Genomic DNA, 19,635 nt, shown 5'->3' with positions numbered 1-19,635 from the left:
AAAAGTTAAAAACAAATCTGCAAGGTTAAAAAATCGAATTAAACATGGGATTTAAGGTTTAAAATTCTGTTAATTTTGACAATGGATGATGAAAAGTGCCAAGTCGAAATGGGTTTTTATACCTAGTTGTTGGGGTGGCACTTCGCGCCACCCTAGCACCTAGTGGTGGGGCGCTTCGCACCCCCCAAGCCCCCCCCCACCTGCTTAAGTCGTTACGCGCCATATTAGTTACGCGCCATTGTAGTTGTGTCCCTGTGTCCCACCTGTGAATAGATATATATATATATATATATATATATATATATATATATATATATATATATATATATATATATATATATATATATATATATATATATATATATATATATATATATATATATATATATATATATATATATATATATATATAAATATATGTTTTTAACTACGTAAAACATGCGAATATGCAATATTCTTCGCTGTCCCATTGTCTATGCATATAAATGTCTGTAATTTCTATTCGAACAATCCCTGTGTCCCGGTCGTCATTTTTATTCCCTGTGTCCCGGTCGTGATTTGTGTCCGGGTGTCCCAGTCTGTAATTTATCTTTGAGGTTCCCGGTCGTCATTTATATTCCCTCTGTCTCGGTCGTCATTTGTGTCCCGGTCTGTAATTGCTCTTTGAGTCATTTATATATCCCGCCTGTGCCCCCGGCGTCCCCGTTGTAGTTGTGTCCCTGTGTCCCGGCCGTCATTTATATTCCCTGTGTCCCGGTCGTGATTTGTGCCAGGGTGTCTCAGTCTGTAATTTCTCTTTGAGGTTCCCGGTTGTCATTTATATTCTCACTGTCTCGGTCGTCATTTGTGTCCCGGTCTGTAATTTCTCTTTGAGTGTTTTTTCTTTTTAGTTTTTTTTAGTTTTTACCATTTTTCTTTTTTCATTTTTCTTTTTCTTCTTTGTTTTTCAGCGTCACTATGAAGTACATATCACAGAATCTTCGTTTTTTTAACATAAATCTGGTAGGCATTGATGACCTTATCCAAATCAAAATCCAGAACCCAATCATCATCGCTATCATTTTTAATTTTGACATGTTTTGAGACTCTCGCTGTCCAGGTGGATTTTCATCTAACTGCGCGGTTTTGCGTTCTTTAGCCGCAAGCCGTTTTTCCTGCTGTTCTTGTGATTCCTCGGCGCGCTTTCTTTTCTTACTTTCTCTATCAGCCGCAAGCCTGTTTTCTTGTTGTTCTTGTTTCCTCGGCACGCTTTCTTTTCTTACTTTCTCTATCAGCAGCAAGTTTTTTGGCATAGACTCTCTGAGCAGCTTCCTCGGCTGTTGCCATTGTAGGTTCTTCAGTCATTTTACAATTTAACATTTTTCCGTGAACGAATATCTTAAATACCTTTAATGATGTCATCGTCATAACAAACATGACGACAACTAAATTCATGACGTCAGTCAACACACAAACATGACGTCACTCGACACACACACACACACACACACAGACAACTTGTTTTTATATATATACTAGCTGTTGGGGTGGCGCTTCGTGCCACCCCAACACCTAGTTGGTGGGGGCGCTTCGCGCCACCCCCAAGCCCCCCCGCGCGCGTAAGTCGTTACGCGCCATAATAGTTACGCGCCATTGTAGTTGTGTCCCTATGTCCCACCTGTGAATATAGATATATATATATATATATATATATATATATATGGTTTTAACTACGTAAAACTTGCGAATATACAACATTCTTTGCTGTCCCATTGTCTTTGCATATAAATAGATTGTCAGGTTTACCGACTCTTGAACATGCAACATATAATGGTCCATGGGAAAACAATCTGTATTCAGATCTATACCTCATGATTCTAATGATTGCCCTTGAGCTTTGTTGATGGTGATTGCTAATCGACCATTCCCTGTCCCGGTGTCCCGGTCGTCATTTACATCCCCCTGTTTCCCCCGGTGTCCCCGTTGTAGTTGTGTCCCTGTGTCCCGGTCGTCATTTATATTCCCTGTGTCCCGGTCGTCATTTGTATCCCGGTGTCCCGGTCTGTATATACATTCGTTTTTTAGTTTTGTTTTTCTCCTTTATTTTTTTCCTTTTTTTTCTTTTTTAGCTCATTTAGATTTTTAGATTTTTTAGTTTTTTTATTAGTTTTTAGTTTTTTTTTCTTTTTAGTTTTTTTGTCCCGGTCGTCATTTATATCCCCCTGTTTCCCCCGGTGTCCCCGTTGTAGTTGTGTCCCTGTGTCCCGGTCGTCATTTATATTCCCTGTGTCCCGGTCGTCATTTGTATCCCGGTGTACCGGTCTGTATATACATTCGTTTTTTAGTTTTGTTTTTCTCCTTTATTTTTTTCCTTTTTTTTCTTTTTTAGTTTATTTAGATTTTTAGATTTTTTAGTTTTTTTATTAGTTTTTAGTTTTTTTCTTTTTAGTTTTTTTGTAGTTTTTACCTTCTTTTTAGTTTTGTTAATTTTTTTTTTTACTTATGTCCTGGTCGTCATTTATACTCCCTGTGTCCCGGTGCTTTGTTGATTGCTAATCGAACATTCCTTTTGTCCTGGTCGCTTTCTCTTTGAGTGTCGTCATTTATTTTTTTCTTTTTTAGTTCTTTTAGTTTTTACCTTTTTTAGTTTTTTTAGTTTTTTAAATGAAAATTTTTTTTAGTTTTTTCCTTTTTTTCTTTTTAGTTTTTTATTGGTTTTTACCTTTATGTTAGCTTATTTTTCAGTTTTTTCCTTTTTTTTTTAGTTTTTTCCTTTTTTTTTAGTTTTTTTTTATTTTTTATTTTTTTTAGTTTTTTACCTTTTTTTTAGTTTTTTTAGTTTCTTTAGTTTTTTTTAGTTTTTTAGCTTTTTTACTTTTTTTATTAGTTTTTAGTTTTTTTGTAGTTTTTGCCTTTTTTTAGTTTTTTCAGTTTTTTTTTTAGTTTTTTATTGGTTTTTACCTTTATTTTAGCTTATTTTTCAGTTTTTTCCTTTTTTTTAGTTTTTTTTTAGTTTTTAGTTTTTTTAGTTTTTTACCTTTTTTTAGTTTTTTTAGTTTTTTTAGTTTTTTAGCTTTTTTATTTTTTTTATTAGTTTTTAGTTTTTTTGTAGTTTTTGCCTTTTTTTTAGTTTTTTTAGTTTTTTAGCTTTTTTATTAGTTTTTAGTTTTTTTTGTAGTTTTTGCCTTTTTTAGTTTTTTTAGTTTTTTAGCTTTTTTATTTTTTTTATTAGTTTTTAGTTTTTTTGTAGTTTTTGCCTTTTTTTAGTTTTTTCAGTTTTGACGTCACCTGATCCAGTTTTTTCAGGTGACGTCACCTGATCCACGATCCACAGATCCACAGACAACTTATTTTTATATATAGCCTAGAGATAGTTTTTTTTTTTTACTTATGTCCTGGTCGTCATTTATACTCCCTGTGTCCCGTTGCTTTGTTGATTGCTAATCGAACATTCCTTTTGTCCTGGTCGCTTTCTCTTTGAGTGTCGTCATTTATTTTTTTCTTTTTTAGTTCTTTTAGTTTTTACCTTTTTTAGTTTTTTTTAGTTTTTTAGATGATAATTTTTTTTAGTTTTTTCCTTTTTTTCTTTTTAGTTTTTTATTGGTTTTTACCTTTATTTTAGCTTATTTTTCAGTTTTTTCCTTTTTTTAGTTTTTTTTTATTTTTTATTTTTTTTAGTTTTTTACCTTTTTTTAGTTTTTTTAGTTTTTTTAGTTTTTTAGCTTTTTTACTTTTTTTATTAGTTTTTAGTTTTTTTTGTAGTTTTTGCCTTTTTTTAGTTTTTTCAGTTTTTTTTTAGTTTTTTATTGGTTTTTACCTTTATATTAGCTTATTTTTCAGTTTTTTCCTTTTTTTTAGTTTTTTTTAGTTTTTAGTTTTTTTAGTTTTTTTAGTTTTTTAGCTTTTTTATTTTTTTTATTAGTTTTTAGTTTTTTTTGTAGTTTTTGCCTTTTTTTAGTTTTTTTAGTTTTTTAGCTTTTTTATTAGTTTTTAGTTTTTTTTTGTAGTTTTTGCCTTTTTTTAGTTTTTTTAGTCTTTTAGCTTTTTTATTTTTTTTATTAGTTTTTAGTTTTTTTGTAGTTTTTGCCTTTTTTTAGTTTTTTCAGTTTTGACGTCACCTGATCCAGTTTTTTCAGGTGACGTCACCTGATCCATCCACAGACATACAGACAACTTATTTTTATATATATAGAAGATTACCTTCTTTTTAGTTTTGTTAGTTTTTTTTTTACTTATGTCCTGGTCGTCATTTATACTCCCTGTGTCCCGGTGCTTTGTTGATTGCTAATCGAACATTCCTTTTGTCCTGGTCGCTTTCTCTTTGAGTGTCGTCATTTATTTTTTTCTTTTTTCGTTCTTTTAGTTTTTACCTTTTTTAGTTTTTTTTAGTTATTTAGATGAAAATTTTTTTTTAGTTTTTCCTTTTTTTCTTTTTAGTTTTTTATTGGTTTTTACCTTTATTTTAGCTTATTTTTCAGTTTTTTCCTTTTTTTTAGTTTTTTTTTATTTTTTATTTTTTTAGTTTTTTACCTTTTTTTAGTTTTTTTATTTTTTTTAGTTTTTTAGCTTTTTTACTTTTTTTATTAGTTTTTAGTTTTTTTTGTAGTTTTTGCCTTTTTTTAGTTTTTTCAGTTTTTTTTAGTTTTTTATTGGTTTTTACCTTTATTTTAGCTTATTTTTCAGTTTTTTCCTTTTTTTAGTTTTTTTTTAGTTTTTAGTTTTTTTAGTTTTTTACCTTTTTTTAGTTTTTTTTGTTTTTTTAGTTTTTTAGCTTTTTTATTTTTTTTATTAGTTTTTAGTTTTTTTTTGTAGTTTTTGCCTTTTTTTAGTTTTTTTAGTTTTATAGCTTTTTTATTAGTTTTTAGTTTTTTTTGTAGTTTTTGCCTTTTTTTAGTTTTTTTCTTTTTAGTTTTTTTGTAGTTTTTACCTTCTTTTTAGTTTTGTTAGTTGTTTTTTTTACTTATGTCCTGGTCGTCATTTATACTCCCTGTGTCCCGGTGCTTTGTTGATTGCTAATCGAATATTCCTTTTGTCCTGGTCGCTTTCTCTTTGAGTGTCGTCATTTATTTTTTTCTTTTTTAGTTCTTTTAGTTTTTACCTTTTTAGTTTTTTTAGTTTTTTAGATGAAATTTTTTTTAGTTTTTTCCTTTTTTTCTTTTTAGTTTTTTATTGGTTTTTACCTTTATTTTAGCTTATTTTTCAGTTTTTTCCTTTTTTTATTTTTTTTTTATTTTTTATTTATTTTAGTTTTTTACCTTTTTTTAGTTTTTTCAGTTTTTTTAGTTTTTTAGCTTTTTTACTTTTTTTATTAGTTTTTAGTTTTTTTTGTAGTTTTTGCCTTTTTTTAGTTTTTTTCAGTTTTTTTTTAGTTTTTTATTGGTTTTTACCTTTATTTTAGCTTATTTTTCAGTTTTTTCCTTTTTTTTAGTTTTTTTTAGTTTTTAGTTTTTTTAGTTTTTTACCTTTTTTTAGTTTTTTTAGTTTTTTAGCTTTTTTATTTTTTTTTTTAGTTTTTAGTTTTTTTTTGTAGTTTTTGCCTTTTTTTAGTTTTTTTAGTTTTTTAGCTTTTTTATTAGTTTTTAGTTTTTTTTGTAGTTTTTGCCTTTTTTTAGTTTTTTTAGTTTTTTAGCTTTTATATTTTTTTTATTAGTTTTTAGTTTTTTTGTAGTTTTTGCCTTTTTTTAGTTTTTTCAGTTTTGACGTCACCTGATCCAGTTTTTTCAGGTGACGTCACCTGATCCATCCACAGACAGACAGACAACTTATTTTTATATATATAGATAGATATATATATATATATATATATATATATATATATATATATATATATATATATATATATATATATATATATATATATATATATATATATATATATATATATACTAGATGTTGGGGTGGCGCTTCGCGCCACCCCAACACCTAGTTGGTGGGGGCGCTTCGCGCCCCCCCCAAGCCCCCCCGCGCGCGTAAGTCGTTACGCGCCATAATAGTTACGCGCCATTGTAGTTGTGTCCCTATGTCCCACCTTTGAATATAGATATATATATATATATATATATATATATATATATATATATATATATATATATATATATATATATATATATATGGTTTTAACTACGTAAAACTTGCGAATATACAACATTCTTTGCTGTCCCATTGTCTTTGCATATAAATAGATTGTCAGGTTTACCGACTCTTGAACATGCAACATATAATGGTCCATGGGAAAAAAATCTGTATTCAGATCTATACCTCATGATTCTAATGATTGCCCTTGAGCTTTGTTGATGGTCATTGCTAATCGACCATTCCCTGTCCCGGTGTCCCGGTCGTCATTTATATCCCCCTGTTTCCCCCGGTGTCCCCGTTGTAGTTGTGTCCCTGTGTCCCGGTCGTCATTTATATTCCCTGTGTCCCGGTCGTCATTTGTATCCCGGTGTCCCGGTCTGTATATACATTCGTTTTTTAGTTTTGTTTTTCTCCTTTATTTTTTTCCTTTTTTTTTCTTTTTTAGTTTATTTAGATTTTTAGATTTTTTAGTTTTTTTATTAGTTTTTAGTTTTTTTTTCTTTTTAGTTTTTTTGTAGTTTTTACCTTCTTTTTAGTTTTGTTAGTTTTTTTTTTTACTTATGTCCTGGTCGTCATTTATACTCCCTGTGTCCCGGTGCTTTGTTGATTGCTAATCGAACATTCCTTTTGTCCTGGTCGCTTTCTCTTTGAGTGTCGTCATTTATTTTTTTCTTTTTTAGTTCTTTTAGTTTTTACCTTTTTTAGTTTTTTTTAGTTTTTTAGATGAAAATTTTTTTTAGTTTTTTCCATTTTTTCTTTTTAGTTTTTTATTGGTTTTTACCTTTATTTTAGCTTATTTTTCAGTTTTTTCCTTATTTTTAGTTTTTTTTTATTTTTTATTTTTTTAGTTTTTTACCTTTTTTTAGTTTTTTTAGTTTTTTTAGTTTTTTAGCTTTTTTACTTTTTTATTAGTTTTTAGTTTTTTTTTGTAGTTTTTGCCTTTTTTTAGTTTTTTCAGTTTTTTATTAGTTTTTTATTGGTTTTTACCTTTATTTTAGCTTATTTTTCAGTGTTTTCCTTTTTTTTAGTTTTTTTTAGTTTTTAGTTTTTTTAGTTTTTTACCTTTTTTTAGTTTTTTTAGTTTTTTTTAGTTTTTTAGCTTTTTTATTTTTTTTATTAGTTTTTAGTTTTATTTGTAGTTTTTGCCTTTTTTTAGTTTTTTTAGTTTTTTAGCTTTTTTATTAGTTTTTAGTTTTTTTTAGTTTTTGCCTTTTTTTAGTTTTTTTCTTTTTAGTTTTTTTGTAGTTTTTACCTTCTTTTTAGTTTTGTTAGTTTTTTTTTTTACTTATGTCCTGGTCGTCATTTATACTCCCTGTGTCCCGGTGCTTTGTTGATTGCTAATCGAACATTCCTTTTGTCCTGGTCGCTTTCTCTTTGAGTGTCGTCATTTATTTTATTCTTTTTTAGTTCTTTTAGTTTTTACCTTTTTTAGTTTTTTTTAGTTTTTTAGATGAAAATTTTTTTTAGTTTTTTCCTTTTTTTCTTTTTAGTTTTTTATTGGTTTTTACCTTTATTTTAGCTTATTTTTCAGTTTTTTCCTTTTTTTTAGTTTTTTTTTATTTTTTATTTTTTTTAGTTTTTTACCTTTTTTTAGTTTTTTTAGTTTTTTAGCTTTTTTACTTTTTTTATTAGTTTTTAGTTTTTTTTGTAGTTTTTGCCTTTTTTTAGTTTTTTCAGTTTTTTTTTTTAGTTTTTTATTGTTTTTTACCTTTGTTTTAGCTTATTTTTCAGTTTTTTCCTTTTTTTTAGTTTTTTTTTAGTTTTTTTAGTTTTTTACCTTTTTTTAGTTTTTTTAGTTTTTTTAGTTTTTTAGTTTTTTTATTTTTTTTATTAGTTTTTAGTTTTTTTTGTAGTTTTTGCCTTTTTTTAGTTTTTTAGTTTTTTAGCTTTTTTATTAGTTTTTAGTTTTTTTTGTAGTTTTTGCCTTTTTTTAGTTTTTTTAGTTTTTTAGCTTTTTCATTTTTTTTATTAGTTTTTAGTTTTTTTTTGTAGTTTTTGCCTTTTTTTAGTTTTTTCAGTTTTGACGTCACCTGATCCAGTTTTTTCAGGTGACGTCACCTGATCCACACATCCACAGACAGACAACTTATTTTTATATATATAGATAGAAGATAGATAGAAGTTGTCTGTGTGTGTGTGTGTGTGTCGAGTGACGTCATGTTTGTTTGTCAACTGGCGTCATGTTTGTCGACTGACGTCATTTTAAGGATTGAGCTGTATGCGTCATGGTTGTTTGTCGACTGACGTCATGTTTGTCAACTGATGAAATTACAAACCGGGACACCGGGACACAAATGACGACCGGAACACAGGGAATATAAATGACGACCGGAAACCTCAAAGAGAAATTACAGACTGGGACACCCGAACACAAATCACGACCGGGACACAGGAAATATAAATGACGACCGGGACACAGGGACACAACTACAACGGGGACGGCGGTGGCACAGGCAGGATATATAAATGACGATCGGGACACAGGAATTGTTCGAATAGAAATTACAGACTGGGACACCGGGACACGAATGACGACCGGGACACCGGGACACAGGGAATATAAATGACGACCGGGACACTCAAAGAGAAATTACAAACTTGGACAACGGGACACAAATGACGACCGGGACACAGGGAATATAAATGACGACCGGAACACAGGGACACATCATTAGAATAATGAGGTATAGATCTGAATACGGATAGTTTTTCCCATGGACAATTATATGTTGCATGTTCAAGAGTCAGTAAACCTGACAATCTATTTATTTGCACAGACAATGGGACAGCGAAGAATGTTGTATGTTCGCATGTTTAACGTAGTTAAAAACATATATTTATATGTATCTCTATTCGCAGGTGGGACACAGGGACACAACTACAATGGCGCTTAACTAATATGGCGCGTAACGACTTAAGCGCGCAGGGGGGGCTTGGGGGGGGCGCGAAGCGCCCCACCAATTAGGTGTTGGGGTGGCGCGAAGCGCCACCCCAACAGTTAGTATTTTTATATATATAGATTGCTGGATCACAGGGCATAGCTCTTTTTGCAAAAGTTTTTCCATTCGACATAAATATTAGTCTGCTGACGATCCATTTGCAAAAAGCTTATATGGAACTTCTAATAATTGAGAATTACTCATATATTAAACAAACAATTAATAAGCATATACACAGGGGTTGTTTTTGGGCTGCCCTCCTTTTCAAAACCTAAAAGTTTCAAAACCTTTACAATGACTTATTTATTAGATTGCCTGTTTTTTCTAATTTTTTTAATTCTTTGAAAATACGTCTTACCGCACATTTAGTAACTGATACTGAAAATACAGAAAAAAGATATAACTTTTGTTATAATTTATGACTTAAATGACTGAATATTTCAAATACACAGTGAAGAACATCCTCTAGTATATTTTGTTTCACTGTATAGATACACATTGGTTTCCTCCTTCAGGGGGGTGAGTGAGGTCGCAATTAAAAAAATGATGAATAGGACAATACTCTACGCAGAGGGGAAAAAAAGAAAAAAACACACAAACAACAACAAAAGTCTGACACACAGGCACGCACACAGTCAGGCACAGGGGCATGGCGAGAGAGACAAGGAAACAGAGAGGAAAAAACCAAACACAAACAAACAACCATACAAAGTCACACATACAGGCACGCACACAGTCAGACTCACAGCAACGGAGAGTGATACAAAAACAACAGAGGGCATTCAGGTACAGCCTAGTCGATTATTATAGCTTGAATAGATGTTCGGTACTATGTCTAAACTTTGTCCCTATTGCAAAAGGATTGAGCATTATGACGTCATGTATGTATTTTGTATGTTTGTAAGTTACGTCATTATAGGAATCAAACAGGCTTGCGGCTCTAAGAGATATTGCCAGAGAAGAACAACGTAAAAACAGGGTTGCGGCTAAAAGGGAAAATATCAAAAGAAAGCGTGCCGAGGAATCACAAAAGCAACGTGAAAACAGGCTTGCAGCTCAAAGAGATAATGACAAAAGAAAGCGTGCCGAGGAATCCTAAGAACAATGTGAAAACAGGCTTGTGGCTCAAAGAGAAATTACCGAAAAAAATCGTACCGAAGAAAAAAAAAATTAATGTAAAAAACTGGTTATTGCACAAATATTTCAATATATTTTGACAATGGATTAAAGTAATTCGAAAATCTTAAAACAGAAACCCAAAGTTTGAGGTTTAGAATGAATTTACGTCAACGAAGGCGTGTCAAGGAACCACAAGAGCAACGCGAAAGTATGCCAAGGAATCACAAGAACAACGTGAAAACAGGCTTGAGGCTCAAAGAGAAATTAACGAAAAAAATCATGCCGAGGAATCACAAGAACAACGTGAAAACAAGCTTGCGGCTCAAAGAGACAGTGCCAAAAGTAAGCGTGCCGAGGAATCACAAGAACAACGTGAAAACAGGGCTGCGGCTCAAAGAGATAATGCCAAAAGAAAGCGTGCCGAAGAATCACATGAGCAACGTCAAAATTATCGCCTGGCATTCAGGTACAGCCCAGTCGATGATTCTAGCTTGAGTAGATGTGTTCAAATCGGGACTATGTCTAAAATTTGTCCTTATTGCAAGGCCTTGAAATTTCATGGAGAAACAATGGGAATGTGTTGTGCCTCAGGAAAAGTTAATCTTCCTAAACTGGCCGCACCACCAGAGCCATTGAAGACTTTATGACGTTACAGACTGGGACACCGGGACACAAATGACGACCGGGACACCGGGACACAGGGACACAACTACAACAGGGACGCCGGAAGGCCAAAGGGGGGATAAATAAATAATGGCGGGGACACAGGGAATATTCGATTAGTAATCACCATCAACAAAGCTCAAGGGCAATCATTAGAAAAATGCGGTATAGATCTGAATACGGATTATTTTCCCACGGACAATTATATGTTGCATGTTCAAGAGTCAGTAAACCTGACAATCTATTTATATGCACAGACAATGGGACAGCAAAAAATGTTGTATATTTGCAAGCTTTACGTAGTTAAAAACATATATATATATATATATATATATATATATATATATATATATATATATATATATATATATATATATATATATATATATATATATATATATATATATATATATATATATATATATATCTATATTCACAAGCGAGACATAGTGACACAACTACAATGGCGCGTAACGACTTACGCACGGGGGGGGGCTTGGGGAGGGCGCAAAGCACCCACACCAACAGCTGGTTTAGTATAAATCCTACAATGGCAGAAGAAAAAGCCGTGGAATCTATATATATATATATATATATATATATATATATATATATATATATATATATATATATATATATATATATATATATATATATATATATATATATATAGTTGTTTGTGTCCAGACGTCAAGTTTGTTGATATAATTTGTTTGTAGGATGACGTCATGTTTATCGACTCACTTCATTATAAGAATTGAGCCTTGTGACATCATTTTTGTATTTTGATAAGATGACGCTAAAGACCGGGACACCGGGACATAAATGACGACCGGGACACAGGGAATATAAATGACGATCGGGACACTCAAAGAGAAATTAAAGACCAGGACACAAATGACGACTGGGGTACCGGGACACAGGGAATGTAAATGACGACCGGGATGCTCAAAGAGAAATTAAAGACTGGGACACTCTGACACATATGACGACCGGGACACAGGGACACAACTACAACGGGGTCGCCAGGGGGGCTCAGGGGGATATATAAATGACGATGGGGACACATGGAATGTTCGATTAGCAATCACCAACAACAAAGCTCAAGGGCAGTCATTAGAAAAATGTGGTGTAGATCTGAATACGGATTGTTTTTCCCATGGACATCAATCCAATATGTTGCATGTTCAAGAGTGACAAAAATGACGACCGGGACACAGGGAATATAAATGACGACCGAGACACTCAAAGAGAAATTACAGACCAGGACACAAATGATGACCGGGAAACCGTAAACAACTACAACGGGGACACCGGGGGGCACAGGGGGGGATATATAAATGACGACGGGACACAGGGAATGTTCGATTAGCAATCACCATCAACAAAGCTCAAGGGCAATCATTAGAAAAATGTGGTATAGATCTGAATACTGATTGTTTTTCCCATAGACAACAATCCAATATGTTGCATGTTCAAGAGTCCGTAAACCTGACAATCTATTTACATGCACAGACAATCGGACAGCAAAGTATGTTGTATATTCGCAAGTTTTACTTATTTAAAAACATATATAGACTAGCGGTTGGTGTGGTTTGCGTGCCGAGGAATCAGAACAACCTGAAAGTTATCGCCTGGCATTCAGGTACAGCCCAGTCGATGATTATAGCTTGAGTAGATGTGTTCAAATCGGGACTATGTCTAAAATTTGTCCCTATTGCAAGGCCTTGAAATTCAATGGTGAAACAATGGGAATGTGTTGCGCCTCAGGAAAAGTTAAACTTCCTCTATTGGCTGCACCACCAGAGCCATTGAAGACTTTCCTTACTGGAACTACGTTAGAATCAAAGCGTTTTTTAATCACAAATCAGAAAATATAACTCATGTTTCCAGATGACGTCGTTTGGAAATTGAAAATCCAGATCAATTTATGTCTACTTTCAAAGTAAAAGGGCAAATTTATCATAGAGCAGGGTCCCTTCTACCATTCTCAGGCGAGAATCATAGATTTTTACAATTGTACTTCATCAGTGATAGAAATTCTGAACTGAATGCACATTGTGAAATTTCTCCCAACGTTGAAAGGACAATCGTTTCCCAATTGCAAAATCTTTTCCACGAAAATAATATTTTAGTGTGTCTGTTCAAAACAGCCATCGATTTGATGCCTACTGATACGCATAAAATTGTTAGTTCCGCTGACAAAAGTTGCCTCCTTTTGTCACACATGTTGGCATACTGGCCAACATGTGCGTAGATACAATGCTCCAACTATCGACGAAGTGGCAATCGTTATGGTTGGTGATCAGTTTTTACCTCGAGATATTATTCTTCATAAGCGAAACGCTCAGTTGTTAAGAATTGCTGAAACTCATCGATGCTACGATGCCCTACAATATCCTATCATTTTTTGGGATGGAGCCGACGGCTATCACTTTAATGTTAAATTGATGAATCCAGCCACTAACAAAGAAATGAATAAGAAATGCAGTGCAATGTATTATTATTCCTATAGACTAATGATTCGGCAGGATGAAAAAATTATATTTTAAAATGCCGCCAATTGTTTCACCAATACGTCGTTAATATGTATGCTAAAATTGAATCAGAATGTTTGCTATATATCCGCCTGAATCAGACCAAGCTCCGCTCTGAACAATACATTCATTTGCGAGATGTAAATGACGGTAATACCACAAACGTTGGAAGATTAACAATTTTACCTCCGTCATATGCTAGCAGTCCCCGTCATATGCATGAATATGCTCAAGATGCTATTGCGTATGTTTGTCTCTATGGTTGTCCAGATTAATTTATTACATTTACATGTAATCAATCTTGGGACGAGATACAGCAGCTTTTACTTCAAGGACAATCAGCGGTTCATAGACATGATATTACGGCCCGTGTCTTCCGGCAAAAGTTGAAATCACTGATAAACTACATAGTAAAACTTGAAGTGTTTGGGTCAGTGCGATGCTGGATGTACTCAGTGGAATGGCAAAAACGAGGTTTGCCACACGCACATATACTAATCTGGCTAAATAAAAAAATTACTTCGAACGAAATTAAAGATGTGTTTTCCGCTGAAATGCCTGATGAAAATGTCGATAAGGGGTTACATGATATTATTGTAAAAAATATGAAACATGGACCTTGCGGTGCACTGAGCAAAAATTCACCATGCATGGCCAAAGGAAGGTATACAAAGCAATATCCTCGACTTTTGGTATCCAACACGATTACTGGCAATGATGGTTACCCACAATATAGAAGAAGATTTACTGAAGATGGTGGTAAAACAGCAATAATAAAGAAGCGTAACGGTTTCACCATCGAAGTAGATAACCAGTGGGTTGTTCCTTATTCCCCATTATTATCAAAAACATTTAATGCACACATAAACGTTGAATACTGTAACTCCGTAAAGGCAATCAAATACATATGTAAATACGTCAACAAAGGCAGTGACATAGCAGTTTTTGGCTTGCAGCTCGAAATCAAAGATATCAACGAAATCGTACAATATCAGGCTGGAAGATACATAAGCAGTAATGAAGCTGTTTTGCGAATTCTTTCATTTCCGATACATGAACGTTGTCCAGCTGTTGTTCACTTAGCGGTACATTTACAGAATGGTCAATATGTTTATTTCTCGGAAACCAACGTGCAACAAAGAGCCCTGAGTCCACCGGATACAAAGTTAACCGGTTTCTTTTCGCTTTGCAAAAATGATTCTTTTGCAAAAAAACTGCTGTATACTGAAGTACCTTTATATTACACGTGGAATACTAAAAATAAAGTATTTGAACGTCGGAAACAGGGTAAGTCAGTCGACGGCCAACCTACCATCTTCAAAGGTACCACGATAGGAAGACTCTACACCGTTCACCCCAATCAACATGAATGCTTCTTTCTACGCCTGCTTTTGATGAATGTACCCGGTCCGACATCCTTTGAGTATTTGAGAACTGTTAACGGTACTATAAATGACACTTACCGTAGTGTCAACTTACCAGTGTCTTGGTAGTGACACTTACCAAGCTCTGAATTTATTGGAGAATGACCAACACTGGGATAACTGCATCAATGACGCGTGCGAAACGTCAACTCCAAGTCAAATTCGTGCATTGTTTGGAATCATTTTAACAACTTGCTCTCCATCAGCTCCTACAGAATTATGGGTGAAATATATATGTCAAAAATGTCCGAAGATATACTCTATCGAAAACAGTTAGAGACGTCAGATATGACTTTTGATTTTACATCAGAAATTTATAACTACACTTTAGTTATTATAGAAGATTTGTGCGTACGTATGGCAAACAAACCTCTTCAGGATTTGGGAATGCCTTCACCTAACCGTATCGCTGCTGTTTCGACATGTGTAGAATTGGATTGTGAACAAAGTTACAATACGAGTGATCTATTGTTGTATGTACAAAATAACATTTCAAAGTTAACGTCGGAACAAAAAGACATTTATGATACGATAATGCATTGTGTCGATAACAACGTTGGAGAAATTTTCTTTTTGGATGCGCCAGGAGGTACTGGTAAAATGTTTGTGATAAAACTGATTCTGGCATCACTTCGATCAAAAAATGATATAGCGTTGGCAATTGCGTCGTTCGGAATAGCCGCAACATTGCTGCCTGGTGGTAAAACTGCTCATTCCGCTTTGAAATTGCCTCTGAATTTGCATTCTACAGAGACTCCCACGTGCAATATTTCCAAATCATCTGGGATGGGTAAAGTATTGCAGCAATGCAAACTTAATGTTTGGGATGAGTGCACAATGGCACACAAAAAATCACTCGAGGCTCTGGATCAATGCTTGAAAGATTTGCGAGGGAAGTCGAAACCCTTTGGCAGCACATTAATATTGTTTGCGGGAGATTTCAGGCAAATATTACCTATAATACCTAGATCAAACCCTGCAGACAAAATGAATGCTTGCCTGAAAAATTCTAATTTATGAGCACACGTAAAAACATTAAAATTAACTACAAATATGCGTTTCCGATTGCAAAACGATGACTCTGGTCAAACATTTTCAGATCAATTGCTGGCAATTGGAAACGGAAAGCTCCCAGTAGATTCAATTTCAGGACGTATACAACTACCTGCTTATTTTTGTAATTTAGTGACGTCCAAAAATGAATTGATTGAAAAAGTAATTCTGCATATTCTAAACAATAATAAAAATAATAAATGGCTAAGTGAAAGAGCGATTCTCGCACCCAAAAATATAGACGTCCACGAAATCAACAATATTGTTTTGACCAAGATTCGAGACCAGTCCTTTACAAGTCAGTCGACACAGTTTTGGAACCAAATGAAGCGGTTAATTATCCATCTGAATTTTTAAATTCCGTGGATCTTTCAGGGTTTCCACCACACGTGCTACAACTAAAAATAGGCGTACCAATAATACTTTTAAGAAATATTAACCCACTAAAGCTTTGCAATGGCACGTTACTTGCCGTAAAAAAAAACAATGGAAAACCTAATAGAGGCCACAATCTTGACATGGCCTTTTGAGGGTGAGGCTGTTCTTATTCCTCGCATCCCATGATTCCAACGGATCTGCCTTTTCAATTTAAAAGATTGCATTTCCCAATTCGATTAGCATTTGCAATCACCATGCAATCATTAGAAAAATGTGGTATAGATCTCAATACTTATTGTTTTTCCCGTGGACAATTGTACGTTGCATGTTCGAGGGTTAGTAAACCTGACAATCTATTTATATGCAGCGACAATTGGACAGCGAAGAATGTTGTATATTCGCAAGTTTTACGCAGTTAATTTGTATTGTATCTATCATAAAAACGAGTTGTGTGTATGCATATTTGTTTGTTTGTAAAAAGAGCGTTTGCATATGACGTCATTATTAGTACATAAGGCTTTGTATATGCACAGACAATGGGAAAGCCAAGAATGTTGTATATTCGCAAGTTTTACGTAGTTTAAAACACATATATAAATCTATCTATATTCATAGGTGGTATACAGGGACACAACTAGAATGGCGCGTAACTAATATGCCGCGTAACGACTTACACGCGCGGGGGGGGGGCAAAGTGCCCCCACCAACTAGGTGTTGGGGTAAAAGAACAGTAAACGTTACAATAAACTAAAATATATGCTATACAAAACTAATATATGAGAGTTTAGAACACATTTGACAGCCTCTTGTTAGGATCATTAATGGATACTGGGAAGTCCCATTACCAAAATTTGATCAATTGTTGAAAAGCGCTATCAAATGTTAAAAAAAATGTTTGCTTCAGCTCCTAAGAAAAATGTTCTTATTTGGGTGGCTAGCTGACAAATTGACTAGGGTACGATGGTTCCTTCCACGCGTTACAAAGAGATTGTATTTGTGTCAATGTATTCTATGGTCTATGTTTATACTTTAGGCTATCCTAAAACTGTTTACGATTAGATTCTGACCTATGATGGAACTGAACACACACTAATTCTCAAAACTGATTTAACCGGTAAATTTAAAAGGGAGCTTTCAAACATTCTAGCTATAATGCGTTTTACTGGTGCCGTTCTACTCAATATGTACATTAACAACAGTAGACATCAACGAACTTAATAGATATATGCTTAAGTCAGGTCCTTTTGTAATTAACAAAAATTATTTTCAAATACAATGCCTGTTTAATGCCTTTTAGTGACAATAATATCCCTTTTTCAAATCATTCAAATCAATGTTACCAACTTGGAGTGGTAAAGAACTTAGAGATGACTTTTCTAAAGGATAGGTATAGAGAAAAAGTAACAAAAAAGGCTTGTATATTGGGAATAAAACTCGCCAGAACATTGAGACAATAAAATGAATCAATTTTGGCTCGACTATATCTTCTTATAATATAAGGGAGATCTTTTATAATCTGAAGATGTGGAAAATTTACAATAAGACCTTAGAGTCATAATACAAAGAAAAACATTACGTTATTTCCTTAGAAAATGCAAAGGCATCAAATTTGGCACTGATTTTAATTTGCGATCCAATTTCCGTGCTTCTGCAATCTTTACATCAAAGTATATATCAACAAAAGTTGAAAAAAAATCTGCAAGGTTAAAAAATCAAATTAAACATGGGATTCAAGGTTTAAAATTCTGTTAATTTTGACAATGGATGATGAAAAGGTGCTCCATATTTGTGGAACTATATGCTAAGGGAAAGAAAATACACTTGACAGTGTGAGATGACTTAAATGTGTTGGGAGTGCCAAGTCGAAATGTTTTTTTTTTTACCTTACTAGCTATTGGGATGGCGCTTCGCGCCACCCCAGCACCTAGTTGCTGGGGCGCTTCGCACCCTCCCCCAAGCCCCCCACGTGCGTAAGTCGTTACGTGCCATATTATTTACGCGCCATTGTAGTTGTGTCCCTGTGTCCCACTTGTAAATAGAGATATCTATATATATAAAAATAAGTTGTCTGTGGATGTGTCTGTCAGGTGACGTCATGTTTGTGTGTTGACTGACGTCATGAAGTTAGTTGTCGTCATTTTTGTTATGACAGTGACGTCATCTATATAAATAAAAATAAGTTGTCTGTGGATGTGTCTGTCAGGTGACGTCATGTTTGTGTGTTGACTGAGTTCATGAAGTTAGTTGTCGTCATTTTGTTATGACAGTGACGTCATTAAAGATATTTAAGACATGCGTTCACGTAGAAATCTATTAATGTTTAACTTTAAAATGACTGATGAACTTACAATGGCAACAGCCGAGGAAGATGCTCAAACAGTCTATGCCAAAAAACTTGCTGCTGATAGAGAAATTCAGAAAAGAAAGCGTGCCAAGGAATCAAAAGAACAGTAAGGAAACAGGCTTGAGGCTGATAGAGAAAGAAAGAACAGAAAGCGTGCCGAGGAACTACCAGAGCAACGCGAAATCAGACTTGCTGCTAAAATAGAAAGTGAAAAAAGAAGGCCTGCCGAGGAACTACCAGAGCCCATGAAACCAGACTTGCTGCTAAAAGAGAAAGTGAAAAAAGAAGGCGTGCCGAGGAATCACAAGAACAGCAAGAAATCAGGCTTGCTGCTGATAGAGAAAGTAAGAAAAGAAAGGGTGCCGAGGAATCAAAGCAACCTGAAAGTTATCGCCTGGCATTCAGGTACAGCTCAGTTGATGATTATAGCTTGAGTAGATGTGGTCAAATAGGGACTGTGTCTAAAATTTGTCCCTATTGCAAGGACTTGAAATTCAATGGTGAAGCAACGGGAATGTGTTGCGCTTCAGGAAAAGTTAAACTTCCTCTATTGGCTGCACCACCAGAGCCATAATTGCTACCAGCGTTGAAGGGACAATCATTTCCCAATTGCAACATCTTTTCGACGAAAATAATAATTTAGTGCGTCTGTTCAAAACAGCCATCGATTTGATGCCTACTGATACGCATAAAATTGTTATTTCCGCTGACAAAACGCCGCCTGGCCAACATTTGCGTAGATACAATGCTCCATTTATCGACGAAGTGGCAATCGTTATGGTTGGTGATCAGTTTTTACCTCGAGATATTCATCCTCATAAGCGAAACGCTCAGTTGTTAAGAATTGCTGAAACTCATCGATGCTACGATGCCCTACAATATCCTATCATTTTTTGGGATGGAGCCGACGGCTATCACTTTAATATTAAATTGATGAATCCAGCCACTAACAAAGAAATGAATAAGAAATGCAGTGCAATGCATTATTATTCCTTTAGACTAATGATTCGGCAGGATGAAGAACATTATATTTTAAAATGCCGTGAATTGTTTCACTAATTCGTCGTTGATATGTATGCTAAAATTGAATCAGAACGTTTGCTATTTATCCGCCTGAATCAGAC

At 33.8% G+C, this 19,635-nt stretch overlaps 1 long non-coding RNA gene across 1 annotated transcript; it reads right to left on the bottom strand.

The window, feature by feature from the left end:
- Nucleotides 1-2,146: 2,146 nt before the first annotated feature.
- LOC136026705 (uncharacterized) lies at nucleotides 2,147-5,773 on the bottom strand. Its single transcript, XR_010617395.1, has 2 exons — nucleotides 5,442-5,773; nucleotides 2,147-3,164 (listed from the first exon to the last, which is right to left on the bottom strand). It is a non-coding gene; the product is annotated as an uncharacterized LOC136026705 (long non-coding RNA).
- Between the last annotated feature and the right edge of the window lie 13,862 nt (nucleotides 5,774-19,635).

This window comes from Artemia franciscana, chromosome 4 (genome assembly GCF_032884065.1).
Source record: "Artemia franciscana chromosome 4, ASM3288406v1, whole genome shotgun sequence".
Taxonomy (NCBI): domain Eukaryota; kingdom Metazoa; phylum Arthropoda; class Branchiopoda; order Anostraca; family Artemiidae; genus Artemia; species Artemia franciscana.
The sequence above is the reverse complement of the archived record's forward strand: the minus strand, read 5'-3'. Positions and strand labels throughout refer to the sequence as shown.